This window comes from Cavia porcellus, unplaced genomic scaffold (genome assembly GCF_034190915.1).
Source record: "Cavia porcellus strain 051 isolate PalLab524CR breed Dunkin Hartley unplaced genomic scaffold, mCavPor4.1 scaffold_9, whole genome shotgun sequence".
Classification (NCBI taxonomy): domain Eukaryota; kingdom Metazoa; phylum Chordata; class Mammalia; order Rodentia; family Caviidae; genus Cavia; species Cavia porcellus.
In genome coordinates, this window is record NW_026947492.1 from 5,310,419 (window position 1) to 5,325,644 (window position 15,226).

The window sequence follows — 15,226 nt, forward strand, 5'->3', positions numbered from 1 at the left end:
TGGGCATTGAGCTAGGAGGCAGAGATGAACAGGCCACAGTTTTATTCTTGAAGAACTCATCATTTCCTGGGGAAGAGGGTACAAACCGGCACAGGGCTCCAGTTACAACCACGAGGCTCAGAGAACAGAGTTGAGACAGCTGACCCATCTTAGGAATTCAGAGAAGGCTGTGGGGAAATGATGGAGTCAGGTAGCTGATGGATGAGTGGAGAGTGGGAGGGTCCATCTGGGGTGTGGTATGGGCAAAAGCCCTGAGATGAGGAGCAGCGGGTGCATGGGAAGACCTGCTGGCAGATAAGTGTACTGGGACCCAAACAGGGAGAAAGAGGCAGGAAGTGGACAGAAGGGATGGCTGGGCCAGCTCAGGGGCCATGCTATAGGGTATGGATGCTTTCTGTGGGGTTTCAAACTATATTTGTGGGAGCACTGGGCCATCTCAACAGTACTTGGGGTAAGGACCAAGATAGACCAGAAAGGTCTTAATAGTGTTTTTGGCTTTTACTTTTTGCGTGTTGTGATTCCATTTGAAGAAAAAGTTGTAAAAGTTAAAAAACTCAACAGCTGCCATGTTTTAGCTCATGGTGTCCTTGGCATATTTTAAGTAAGAAATTTCATGGTGATAGTAAGGGTTCTGAAATTAAGAAGTACAGACCCGGAGGAGGGAGAGGTCTCAGCTGGGCCACTACTGAAATACTCCGAGAAGAATACCAGTAAGGAGTCGAGAGATTGCAAAGGGAATTATAACTGAAAATGATGGGACACATTAATTGAGAGACAGGATACTGCAAGGGATGATTTAAAAATTTAAATATTCATTATAGTTTTCTATCTTATCTAGAATTACTAGCTTTATGGCTTAGATGACTGGGTGCCCTCCACTGGGAATAGGGGAAAATGTCACTGGGACAGAGAGGTGAGAGGAGTGGCTCCAGTGTGCTAGGTTAGCAGCCAGGAGAGCTGTCCAGATGGCCATTTAACGGAGCCTGATACTTCCAGATACAGGCCGGTCTCCCAAGTACAGCTCCTTACAGATAATAAACACCAATAAATATACTTTTCACATTTTAAAATGTGTATATAAAGCCTTCAAGTTTCTCTACATGTGCACTGGGTCTACTTTACAGTCTGGTCTCCTCTGATTGCACACCTAAAAGGTGTGCAATCAGAACAGGCTGGGGTGCCCTGTGCACAAATGCTCTGTCCCCCCAGACCCATCGCATCGCTATCCTTTAACATATATCGCTTCTGAGTCTCTGGAATATATGAATGAAAGAAAGATGTAACTGGTAGGTTCCACGTAGGATTAACATGAAGGGTCATAGCAGGTGTATGACACACTGACCCTCCACTGCTGCCGGTGTCCTGCGCTGAATGCTTCAGTCTGATGTGATTCTCCCAGAGCCAGTACCAGGTCCACTGTCTCCCTGGTTCCTTCTCTGCTCTGCTCCCAAAGAGAAGGTAAAATGCAGACTTGGCTTTGGAAGACAGTTTTGTGAGCTCTGTCAGAGAAAATCCAGTGTTTAGGGTTTTCCTTTGCCTAGGTACCCTCTACCTGGAGGCTCACACCCTGAGCATGCAGTGCTGCTGCCCTGGGCCCAGGAATCCCTGTCCATGGTGAAGGGGAGCAGTGAAGCAAGAACACTTCCTCCCCATCACCATGCTACTGTTCTCAGAGAACCAGGGCTCCTTGTTCAGAGTCAAAGGTATCCTGGTCACTGAGAAGCCTTGGGCACAAACAACTTCTCTATCCGCAGCTCTGTCTGCCGCTGTTCCTCACCAGTTTGGCATATCTTTGCCTTCTCTCCGTATTACTGGATTTCCATCCAGTGCTAAATTTGGTTTCCCCTTGCCTTATTTTTAGCCTTCTCCTTCTCCCAGATGGATTCTAATTCTCCAGTCCTGGGGAAATGCTTAGCAACAAAGCCCAGGGGTCCAGGACTGCTTTCCAGCTCTCCACGTGGCACCTCCTTCTCCGGAGTCCAACCTCTTCAGTGGCTGGTAGCTCTTTCCCACACCTACTCTCTCCCTAGTTCCTGTTTTTCAGGGTGCCTGGAGAATCCCCTTATGACTCTGGCATGATATCTACCTTGTCTAGGGAAATCAGTGTTCAGCTGATTTTTTACATGCATTGTCTTGCATTATCAGGTCAGTAAGGTTCTTCCCCCCCACTCTGCCCAAGTACAGAAAGATTTATATAGCCTATGTGCTATAGTTACAAAATACACATGAGGCCTGATAAATTACACACTATTATGCTACTAAACTGATACCCTTTGCTTAATTAAAGTAGCCATATGCTGCAGTGCAAATCATCCCCATTCATTAAAACCCCAAAATACGTTTTTAAAAAAATAGGACAGCCAGTAACAATTAGGAAGAATACAACCAGATCATAGTTTTGAGCTCAAAGCTGCACCAGATTAAGCTTAATGTCTCACCCTTAAGGACAACAAACATATCCATCCCTTCACCCATTCGTTCACCAAGCAATTGTTGAACACCAGTGCTGTGTGAGACACCTTACAGGTGCCAGGCACAGTGCCTAGTTTTGTCCTGAAGGAGCACCCCAGCTAGGTAGGAGACAGAGGAATAAACAAACTGCAGTGTCAGTGTGGGGACGATGGTTAACAGGTGCCCCGTGCGTGCCTGTTAGGGGCTCGTCTGTCTCAGACTCGTTGGGGTAGGACCTCTCAGAGAAGGTGCTGTCTGAGGGTAATTAGGTCTGGGAATTGTTCCAAGTTATTCTGTTTTTCTAATTACTTTGTTTATTTTCTTCTTCGTGATTATTAGATCACAAGTGTGAATGATTATTTTCACTGGTTTGTTTATATGTATGTGTTTTCTTTTCATCTTCCCCCAGAGGATACACACCTGTCTTTCTTGTTCAGTGCTCTGGCCCCAACACACACAATAGCAATGGGCACCCCAGAGGAGCTCAAAAATGTATACTGAAGCGTAAATGAACATTGATAAAAAAGAATAGCATGTGCCAAGGTCCAGAGTGAAACGAGCACACAGTATGTTCTAGAAAGGTTAAAGGCTCCCATGCCGATCCTACGCTTCCCCTCAGCCCCATTTCCCTCTTTCTCACCTCCTCCGCTCTGTCCACAACCCCCGGCCACCCTTTCCCACAGGAACTGCTGTTTTCACACTGGCTCTAATAAATAAGCACATTTCTTCCCGGAATGACAGCAGCTGTTTTCTCCCTGACCTCGGGGTTAATGGCCAGTAACTCCTGGGCTATCTGCAGGGAACCGTGAAAGAACACACAGCCAAGCCCAGTCGGTCCTTTCTGTTGCCCAGCGCCCTCACTAAGATCTGTACCACTCTGGCTCCTGGGAAGCCCTGTCCAAGGCAGGAATGGCTCTAAGACAGAATTAGAAAACCTGGCTTCGGATCCAACCTACCTGGTCCTGGGCAATGTATTTAACTTAATCTCTTTGAGCCCTTTCAACATGATAAAATGAAAATAAAACCTGCAGGAATTAAATGAGTCAGTGTACGCAGTTTTCACTAGATGATAGACGAGACTCTTCAAAGTCTGATTGGTATCCCGTGCCACAAATACTCACATGTGCAATTTTGTCTACACTGTTTTATTTAATCCCCACAACTATTCTAGGAGACAGATACTTTTATCCTTCTTAGCACTGAATGGAGAAAGCACTTGAGTATCAGAGCCAAGTAAGTTTTCAAACTCCCAATGTTGGTAGAGCTGGGATTCAAACCCAGGTCCACCCAAGTCTAGGACCTTCTGGGTGTCACACTGCACTGTACTCACCACTGTCCTCTCTCGCTTCAGGCTCCCCTTGGAGGCAGAGGCTGGAGGAAGAACAGTACATGGTCACAGGAACTTGCTCCAGGGGCCGAAGTGTCTGGCCAAGGAGATGAAGATTGGCCTGCGCAGCCATGCAGCCAGGTCCACTGTGTGCTCGTCATCCTGTCCTACTCTGGCCACCTCTGCTCTCTAGCACTTTCTGCAGGTGAGAAGGAGGATATCAAGGCTCACACCCTCCTCGGCTGCACAGCCAATAATAACCGGATTATTCTCAGTCCTTGTGATGCTGCAGGAGACAAGAAGGAGACTTTGTCTTGTCTATTTATCCTAAACATAGCCTACATGTATGTGTATGAAATGAATATGAAATCCGTGAAATAGATTATCATAGTCTGTGCTACTCAAAAATGCCCAAGGCAATATTGTTTATCCAGTGTGTTCTTCCTGAACCTTGCCATCATGCCCATCAAGAGGTAGCATTTTTATCTCCTCCCCTTGAATCTGAATTTCCTGCTAATTTTAATTATGTAATTAATTCCAGAGTCCGCATATTTATTTGCCACTATCCATAGGTCTGTTTATCAGCATTTTGACAATGAGGAGGAGGAACAGCACCGCTGGAAGAGGAGAATGCAGCCAGTTTCAGGGGGCTCTGGACGTCATCCTTAAGGCCTTCACCTACCACTCCAAATACCAGAAGGAACGGGGACCCTCTTTATCCTTGTTCCTTGTCTACAGATTTCACAAACAATAGAACAAAAAGATTATATTAAATAGTTGTGTCTGTACTCAACATGTGCAGACTTTTTCACTTCATTATTTCCTAAACAATAAAATACAACTATTTGCATAATATTTACATAGCATTAAGTATTATAAGTAATCTAGAGATGATTTAAAGTATAACTGAGGGTGTGCACAGGTTATATGCAAATACTATGCCATATGTAAAGAACTTGAGCATCCTTGGATTTTGGTATTCGCTGGGGAATCCTAGAAACAGTTCCTGGTAGATATTGAAGAAGAACTATGTTAACATAATGATCTTCTTTATAGCAAAGTTGTAAGTACTCACCGTTTAAAAACTTAGTTTCATTTTAAGAAATAATATTAAAAATCGTAAGGTTTACTTCCTACTTATCAGTATCTAATAATGCAAAATAAGCACATAAATAATTATTTTAAAATTGTGTTCGTGAGCTCCCTAATGTAATCTCCTATGTGCCTTGGATGTCTTGCCCTATTTGAGAAAATATCAGCCATGGAGACCCACCATACGCTCTAAGCAGACGAGATTGGAGGAACTTGGAGGAAAAATAATTGTTCTATTGGTAAATATCAGCAAACACATCCCAGAGACCCACAGCAAAGGGTGCTGTGGGAGGTGGAGGCAAGCTGGGAACAGTTCCCATTACTGGGGTACACATGGGCTCAGGAATTCGGGGCTGTGTCATGGCATGAGGGGCATGGAGAAATTATGGTGCACTTTCTCTGGGTAGAAATTTAACATATTGGTAAGTAATTTAAACTGTTACAGTAATGTTATGAATATATTAAATTTATTTAGCAAAAATAACAGGAATGTTTAATTAAAAACAGGCACAGTCTAGGAAATCGCCCTGGGGTGCTGGCAGCTTTGGTTGGTACCCAAAGCACAAGCACACATGGTCCTCTCCTTTAGTTCATAGTTCTTAGTTCCAGGCACATTTCAAGATCATCCAAGGAGTTTTAAATGCCATCTACTGTCTTAGTTCATTTTCTGTTGCTATCACAGAGTACTCAAATCTGGGAAATTTAGAAAGGAAAAAGACACGGTTCTGGAGGCTGGAAAGTCAAGAAGGAGAGTGAGTGCCAGCAACTTCTGAGTCTCTGCCTGGTGCTACTTCAGCTCATGGCAGGAGGCAGGACAAGCAGCACGGGCAGGAGAGATGAGGCGCTGGGGCTGCCTCTCTGTGACAACCTGGTTGCGCGAGGACCAACAAGCCACATTTAAGAAAGACAGTAATCGCTACTCATCTTTTAATGTCTCCACTACTCCTTGACAACACCACGTTGGGAATGAGGTTTCTCCATGAATTTTGGATGGACGAACCACATCCAAATCATGACACTCTCTCCCCTAGCGTGTTTATGTTTACCCAGACTCCAGACTCAGAGAAGCCAGCATGTTTTAAGGTCTCCCAGATGATTTTAATAGGCAGTGAGTAGTGAGAACTAACATTTTAGGGTACTTTGGTGGAAAAGTACTAGTACTTTTGAAAGATGGCACCAAGGAATTGGAGATAGGAAGTCTGCTGATGAAGCTGTTTCGTGGTCTAAAAAAGAGCACACCTGTGAGCATTTATTTATATTAGAATCTCTGAAAAGTGTGTGTCTAGCATACCACAGTAGAGACACAAACAATAGCAGATGCACATTAGCTGGTAAGTACATAGACATCAGCAATAAGTAAGCCAGGCTTTAGTCATCAAGCAAGCAGAGCTTGCTTATAAAATCAAATAAATTCATGTAACAACTCCATAGAGCAAAGACACAACATCAAGAACCAGGAATCTAATTTAATTTCAGCCTGTATAAAGTTAGGCCAACTTCTGACAAATCAGATCTACCAAATTAGGGGTTCTGATACTATTTGTCCATAATCCAGAAATCACACAGGGAGAACATACGTATATTTGCACAGATGTATCCTTGCATTTGCACACACATTAGTCGAGTTGTTTTGAACAGCTCTCAAATTCGGATACTTCAAACCACCCTGAGCGATCTGTGGGGCTTTTGTTACTGCTCCTGCAGGTCCCTCTTCCCCAGAGCTGAAGGCCAAGGCTCTCTTCCGACTCCTCCTGGGAGCGGGCCCTCTGTCCTAGATTGGAAGGCCCTTGGCAGAGGACAAAAGGAAGTCACACTCCCCACTCCCAGGGCAGAACTCTCCTTGTTCCACAATTCGTCTTTGCTCTCTGGACCCCCAAACAAGAGGCCGCTTAGAAATCAGAGTTGTGGAACAAGGCAGCATTGTCCCCTGGGCCAGGCTTTCCTGAGGCCCGTGAGAGAGAGATGAGAAGACTCCTTGGGCCACAGTGGTCTGGAGGGAAGCGGGCACCTGGGAAGATAAGCTTCCCAAGCAGCTGACCAAGCTGGAATCTTCTGAACTGACCCACAGAATTCCTCTGCTGCCTTCTCCAACTTCTGAGGGTTCCTCTCTAGAGCCCGTGCTTCAAAGAACCATCTCTTCACATGTGGAGCTCACCCTAGCCTCTCCTTTGTGTTAAGGCATCTTGGAGAAGTCTCAAGCTAAACCCGAAGAAGCACAGAAGGGATGCTGGGGTGCAGTTCCCATGCTCCACCCTGGAGTGCCCCCACCCAAAGAGCCACTCTCCAGAAGAAAGACCCAGCTTGTCTGACTAGAAGAACATGAGTTGACGTACCAAGTTCTCTATGCCCAGCCATGAGGCCCCTCACCCTCAGACTCTGCCCGCCATGCTCAGAATTGATGGCATTAATTACTAAGGAACTTAATCATTAATTATGAGGAGCCTCTCCCTGCTTCCTACTGAACATCAGCCGACGTCCAAGACTGTGCTCTCCAACTTGAATCTCAGTCAAATGGCTCTCTTGGTCCCATAGATGTGCTTCATGAGGGACACTCAGCACCCCCATTTTGATGCAGTTTCTTCAGGACCCAGTACCCATTGTTTTTTCCTAAAATCTCCCCTCCCATCACCACAGACCTCTTGCCAGTTAGAGGGATTTTAACTGCAAGCTATAAAACAACCAACTAGGGGCTGGGGATTTAGCTCAGCAGCAAAAGCACCTGCCTTGCAAGCAGGCGGTCGTGAGTTCCATCCCTGGTACCATAAAAATGAAAAAAGACCCCCCAAAAAACAAAAAAAAAACCAACCAACTAAAACATTTTTAAAGAAAAATAGTTATTGAGGGAAAGGCTTGAGAAAGGACGCTGTTCAGGATGGAATCCTCTTCTGCATCCTAAGACAAGTCCCCCTCTCTGTGTTTCCTGACAGTCCTCACAGTTGCAAAATAGCTTTAGCAGCCACGTCTCAATGCTAGAAGAGAAATTTTCTTCACATGGTACCTGATTAAGAGCAAGGGTGCTAGTCTTGGTAATCCCCAGCAAAACTCCTTCGGGAACTTCCAGAGGCTGGCACCTTCTTAGAATACCCACCTGTAGGGGTAGCAGTGGATTGAGGAGAGGACACCTGATCCAAAATGAGCTTATCAGAAAATTCCTTTTGGTCACTGTTACAGTGTTCCTGTACTGAGGGCTTGATCCCCAGTATAGCAATATTCAGAGGGAGGCTTCAAGTGGTCCCTGGATCATGAGAGCACAAACATCCGTTAATGAGCTCAGAGCTGAATCAGGTATTGAGAGGTGGGCTCAGAGGGAGGGAGGAACTGGGTCGGGGGGCATGTCTCTGAGGGGTGTGTCTTAGTCTCAGCTTCTTTTCTGTCTCCTGTCTCTGCATCCCACCTGCCATGAGGTGGGCAACTTTTCCCTGACACACCCTTCCACCACTTATGCCTCCCCATACACCCAGATGGAGACATCATGCCACGGACTAAACCATCTGCAACTGTGAGCTTTTACAGTAAGCCTTTCCTCCTTTAAACTGTTTTGCTTGGGTTTTGTCACAGTGATCAAAAGCCGACTAACAGAGCATAGGAATCAGTTGGGACGAACACCTCACCTGAGCTGAGCAATTCTATCTATAATTCCATAATTGTTTCTTAGCAATCTTCTACCAGATAATGGGCTAAGAGTCACTGTTCTCAGGCTGTGATTCTCTATGGAGGTTATCTTGGGCCTGGCAGCCAGCACTCACCTCATGGAGAAGCCATTTGACAGAATAACGCCAGTAGTTAGAGAAACCCAGTCAAGAGATAATGGGACAACATCTTGATGAAAGGTGAGTTCCTGATTCCAGTTCTGCCTAAGGGCAGTTTCTCCTCTGTTTTTTCCAGTGGTTTATGTTGTACTATAGCTCCCTGCCAAAGATGTCCCCTTACATCTTACATGCCTATTGCTAAGTCATAAACAGCAAAGGGAGAAGAGGATGAGGCTCAACATGCTATCAGATCTGCTCCTAGAGAGGGACAGAGAATTGCTCCCCTGCCATGTTATTGTAGGGGAAGAACGAGTTTCAGATAGAATTTGGGATTTTGTTGCAAAGGAAGAATCAGTCAGGGATTGGATGTTGGGTGAGCAGCACAGTATCCATTCTGACAACCAGATGACCCCAGGATTGAAACGCTGTCTGAATACAGCTATTTCTCTCTAGGCAATGAAAGGGAGACATCTGATCCAGTTCACTCTGGGTATTGCTGGGGCATTTCATCTACTAGCTGGCAAAAATAGACACTTTGGTGGTGTCTTTGCGAAGCACAAACTCCAGCAAATGTGGACCAGTGACACCCAGGCCAGCATGAAAAGAAAAACACAGCACTCCAGCACAAGGGGCTCAGGTGGCAGCCTCACCGCTCAGAGCTGCCTCGTCTCACCTGCAGGAATGGGGCAGGGTTGATCCACACCCAAAGCCTCCTCCAGATCACAAATAAGACCGGCTGTGTTTATAGCATTCCCCCCTTTTCTAGATTTTGTTTTCATTCTTATCCAACAATCATTTGAGGAGCATCTACTCTGTACCCCTAAGAATATTCGGGCCTTCACTGTTGTATTTCTCTGCACAACTGTCACTCCCTTCTTCCTGTTTAATTTTCTTTCTAGCTTTATGGTAAATTAATGGACCTTTTGTATAGTATCTTTAAATTCCATTCTGTTTCTCTAGTAAACTTCTCTGTGTTTGCTATGTGTGTAACTTCCTAAGTCATTCTATAAAATACTTCTGCCCAAGAACCCTAGAATTCACTCAAGGGCATAGAAGTAAAGAAACACAACAGAAAAAGGACAGGAGCTGTTATCTGTAGGAGCTGGTAAATTCTATAAATAGATTTCTGGACAAAAGGCTGCCTCGGAAGGGACAAGATGAGCCACAGAAGTCCCCAACTCACCAGCGAGGAAGAGTGACTTCCTGGGAAGGATCAGTCATCGTCACACAAAGATGCAGAAGACAGCAAAATGCTACAGGCATATCTCCAGGGCACTGAGCTGAACCAAAAGCCAGACTGAACCACACTAATTTGCTAACCAAATGCTAACTATGTTAGTGCATGTTTCGTTTTTTTTTTGTTTGTTTGTTTGCAAGGACAAGTCAAGTACATTGTTTGCGCTTTGTAAGGAAAATCTCTATGAACAAATTTAAACTAGGAAGAGCCTAACTGCATGGTGGACCTCTAGGAACTGATCTGTCCGCAGTTACTTTCTAACTCAAAGTCTTCTTCAAGTTCTCCTTTGAACTCCTGTCTCTCCTGTCTCTAAGAAGTCCTTCTCTCTCTCTCTCTCTCTCTTGCTCTCTCTCTCTCTCTCTCTCTCTCTCCTTCCTTTCTGCTCCCTCTCATGTTTATCTTGTCCACCTTCTACTTCTTCTCTTCCTGTATTTCTTCTTATCTCCTCCTTTCCTTCCTCCGCTTCCTCTTTCCCTCTCTTCCTTCCTTCTTTAATCTTTGTGTAGCTTTTATTTCTGCATTTCAACCTCTGAAAACTTCCTCTGCTCATGGCTTCTGAGAAGATGATCTCTCTCCGGGTTTCCTGTCCCTCGGGTTTCTTGAAACTTGTGGTCTCCTGGCTTCTCTGTGACAGCCCCAGTCCCCTCAATATTGCCATCTTTATACTTTCTCCTTTACCTTATTTACTTCCCATCCAACCTCCTCCATGTGTTCTCATCCACCCCCTTAGCTTTTATTACTACTACAGTGATGAATCCTCAAATGATACCACCAAACTCAGACTTCCTTACAAATTCAAGATCCACATTTTTTTTTTTTACTTTAAAGACAGTAAAATACAACCAAACAGAACAAAGCCAATCAAAATATGCAGCAAAATTGGTACAGAGCTTCAGAGCAAGATACCGGGAAAACAATAATAGCTACCATAGTGTATCTTGTTATCTTCACAATAGTTACCCATTCCATCAGGTATGGCAAAATCAAACCAAACTCAAAACATTATAAAATCAATCAAAGCATAATATTGAATAAAGCAAAACAATTAATCAGAATGAAGTATAACAATGAAAACATTATTGGGTTTCAAAAACAAAACAGAAGGAAATCCCCCATGTTTGCTGTATTGCACACTGTCATCCTCCAGAGAGGTGCTCAGACCGCTGGTCCCAGGTCAGCATAATCAGCCAAATAGTACAGCATTTAGTGGCTTTATGTACCTTAGTTGCTATCAACTCAGGTTGTCCTCGGTGGTTTGGTGGTTCCATTGCCAATGGGGTTGAGGGGTAGGGGAGAGGAGGAGTCAGGGAGAGGGACTGGCGGGTGATTCTCAGCCCATGTGCAGTAGGCTTGCGCTGCTTCCCGGCAAGGCTGGATCATTGATTTCTTGGTTGGTTCCCCAAGTGGCATCAAACCCACAATTTTGACTACCCAAGAAACATCATCACAGGCATTTCATATCTAAGTTGTTCAAAACATAACTCATTGCCTTGCTTTCCTATATCGTGTCCTATTCTAGTCTTTTCTAACCACTCAAAGGCATCTTTTCTAGCTTGCTGTATGAGGCAAAAACTCAGAGTCATCTTAGAGCCTTTGCATTTACCTCTTCCCTGGTCCAACACCCCTCATCAGGCACCAAACCCCATCACTTCTAAACTAAATGGGTCTCACATTTATACTCTCTTGCCCAGTCTGGTGTCATAGCCTTTGTCTAATCCAAGTCATTCATTATACCAATAAGCTTCCGGCTGGTTTTCTCATGGCTTCTGAGCCTCTTGGTGAGATCAGCTGAGTATCTGACTGATTTTCCGTTTCTTAAATCTTGACTTTATCCTGACCAAACATAGATAAGATTATCTTTCTGAAACACAGATCCAGTATGTCACTATTAAAAGATTTTAATAATTCTCCCCTTAATCAGGATAAAGTTCAAAGCCTTAAACATTTGTGTCCTTACGTCTTACCTCCTGCCTCACTCTTTTCCACAGTCTATTTCTATTTCACCAGTTTTGTGGGGCAGTACCTTCTACTATCTGTCTGTCCCTCTGTCCATATTGTTCTGTCTTTCTGGCGTTTCCCGCTTCACCAGTATCATCATAACCTAGTCACTGTCTTGGTCTGTCTAACTTCTGGAAAACTTAATATTGTTAAAGAACAGATAAATGCTTGAAAAATTCAGGTTCTTCCTTTAAAATCTGGCTGCATCATCACTATCCCTGGAAAGACCTTCTGTCTTATTTGGCAGGATTGGAGCCCCTCTTCTTTGCTTCCATAGTAACTTCTATATTTCTTCTTTTAGATTGTTTCAAACACATTATAATTTGTCTACTATCTTTGCCCATCATATATTATGAGCCTCTTGAGGACAGGGATAGAGACTTGGTTTCTGGGCAACCTCAAAAGCCAGGAGAGGGTCCTAAGCAGATATTTGTTGAAATGTTGAAGTAAAATGAGGTGGGCCAAACCAGCACATCCAAATGTCCTAAACAGAACCTTCCATGGGCTCTTTTGTTCAACTCAAATGCATGCTTTTGGAGTCAAGTATACTGAAACGGTAGGAGGGGAAGCATCTGACTTCCGTGGGGGAGGGCTGAGTTGCTGTTCCCTCTGAGAGAGCAAAGAACAAAAGGGTTCCCACTTTGTCATTCTTAATAATGTGTGGGCAGCAATCAGGGTATAACAGCAGTAGTTAAAGCAGGTCCTCTTATGTTCGTGTGAAAACTGGAGAAAATAAGCAAACACAACAGCAGAAACCAATGTAATTCCTCTCTTTCCTATTTAACAGTACCAGCAAGCAGCCCATTGATGCTAATTACTTGGGGGATGGAGGCCTTCTCGGTTCCCAGGGAAAGGTGAAGTAGTTTCCTTAGAAAAGCCTGAACTACAAGATTACACGTCAATATTTATACCCTTTCCAGGACATCGGGGACATAAAGAGACAGCAGAAGCAGTCCTGTGCCAGCGGGTACTGCTGTCGACCCAGGGTAAGCCAAGAGCAGCCTTTTACTGGGACAATCCAGTGCTTTGCTGCTCAAAAATGTCTGACTTACACAAGTTTATTCCATTTATATAAAAAGGGTCTGAACTCTGACAGGGCAATCTGGTTTTGGGAAGCTTAACTACTACTCAGGAAAGCTAGGAAAGAAAGGAGACAGGAAAGAATACTGGAGAAGGAGAAGAGGAGGAGGAGGGCTACATTTCTTGTTTGTTTGCTGTTGCATCTCACTTGATTTAAGTTACAAAGAAGACACACATCAGCTCTGCACAGAACAGTTTCACTGCTGCCAAATCCAACTCTCAGCAAGGAACACGATGCCGACTAGATGATGGGTCCTGGAACCCGCGACATCCGCAGAGCAAGTGGCATGTGTAGGTGGAAGGAAGAGCTTTGCATTAAGACCCCCTGGGGACCTGGCGGCCTCCCTGAAGGAATGGCAGCTAGGACAGAGATACAATCCGAAGGCGAACCATGGGATACTCTCATGTATTTTCTAGAACTATTTTGGAGTCGTGCTCTGGAGATATTTTACCTCGCTTGAGAACCTTTTGTGGTTGAGTACTTAAAACCCAGAGTGGTAGTTCTTTTCTTCCTTTAATTTATTAAATGTATTCTTAGAACCACAATTGGTAGGATGAGTACTACTAGCTATCCATTGGGACAATTATTAGCTTGTTTCTCTCTATAAAGACTGGCCATAATGTTCTTCCTCTTTTCCTTGGAGTGCACCCTTCCAACAGACAGATCGGCCATATGGGGACAGAGAGCCCCTGAGAGGCTTGGAGTGAGGAAGTGGGGCTTGGGTAGGAAGGGGGGAGGGAGAGAGAACCATAGCATGGCAGGAGCCACCTCTGCAGTGCGTTTGCCAGGGTTCTGCCAGACCTGTTCATCAGTGGATCCAAATTCGGATGTCAACAAACCGAAAATTTCCAACAGTCATGTTAGCAGAGCTTATTAAACAGGGATAAACACAGAAGTTAGAAACTGATATTGGAGATCATGTGGAAATGTACATTTCAGAATACAATCACTAGCTAATTTGTACTTTCTTGTAGAATCTCACACCTACATGTTTAAAATCTAAGACAGAGTAAATACCATGCATAGCTTTTTATTTACTCTTATGTTGTGTATTAATGGCTTGAAAACTCATTCATGCAACTAGTTCGAATAAACCAGAATATTTTAAGGAGGAGATCTGCTCCATGCATTGCCCTCCTCCACCGACACTGCCCCTCCCTCACCCCACCCCAGGCCCTTCTATTCATGTCTCTCCAAGAACTGACTCTTCCTACATGGACAAATTGCCATAGATATGCCCATTTAGGGCATATCCTAATATGAGTCGTATCCTCCCCGTGGAGGCAGTTGATTGCATGGATGGCCAAACTGGTCCTATCAGAGCCTTTCCTGTGCTTTTCCCCCAAAGCTTTATTGAGGCTTAATTAGTATACCAAAATGGCACACACTTGCTATGTCCAATTTAACATACACTCATCATGTTACCATCATAATCATGATAATAAACATATCCATCACTTGCAACGCTTCTTTGTGCCTCTTTCTTGCATTTTTGTTTTCACTTAGGCTTTGTGTGTGTGCAGTGTAATAACACCCTAACAGGAGACCTACCTTCTTAATAATTTTTAAAGTAAACAAGGACAAGGGCTGGGGGTTTAGCTCAGTGGCATAAGCGTCTACCTGGCAAGCACGAGGTCATGAGTTTGAGCTCCGATACCAAAAAATGAAGACATTCGGGCCAGGAATTTAGCTTAGCCACATAAGTGCCTGCCTGGCAAGCACAACGTCATGAGTTGGATTCCAGTAGCAAGAAAGAAATAAAATAAAGTAAAGAAGGGCGGCATTGTTACTCCCAGTGTACTAGTTGCACAGCTGGCCTCTAGATCTCTTTCATCTTGCATAACTGAATCTGTATACACATTAAACAGCAGCTCTCAATTTTCTCCTCCTCCTAGTACCTGGCAACATCATTCTATTCTCTCTTTGTTTGAGTTTAAATATTTTAGATACATCGTATAAGTGGGTTAATGCAGAACTTGTCTTTTTGTGTCTGGCTTATTTCACCCAGTATGGTGTCCTCCAGATTCATCCATGTTGCTATAAGTGACAGGATTTCCTTCTTTTAGATATCATGTTTTCTTTATCAGTTCACTTATTGATGGATATATAGATTGCTTCCATATCCTGGTTATTATAAAGAATCTGATAAGGTCTGAATATTCAACATAAAAAAGCAACTCCTATACTCGAAAGCAGAAATGAATGACCCAATTAAAAGTGGACAAGGGATTTTAAATGACAGTTCTCCAAAGAAAACATATTGGCCAATAGTTCCAAAAAGAGAAAGTCAA

At 44.1% G+C, this 15,226-nt stretch overlaps 1 long non-coding RNA gene across 1 annotated transcript; it reads left to right on the plus strand.

The window, feature by feature from the left end:
* Positions 1 to 3,816: 3,816 nt before the first annotated feature.
* On the plus strand, positions 3,817 to 4,633 carry LOC134477521 (uncharacterized). The gene is made up of 2 exons (XR_010049545.1): positions 3,817 to 3,983; positions 4,351 to 4,633. It is a non-coding gene; the product is annotated as an uncharacterized LOC134477521 (long non-coding RNA).
* The last annotated feature ends 10,593 nt before the right edge of the window (positions 4,634 to 15,226 follow it).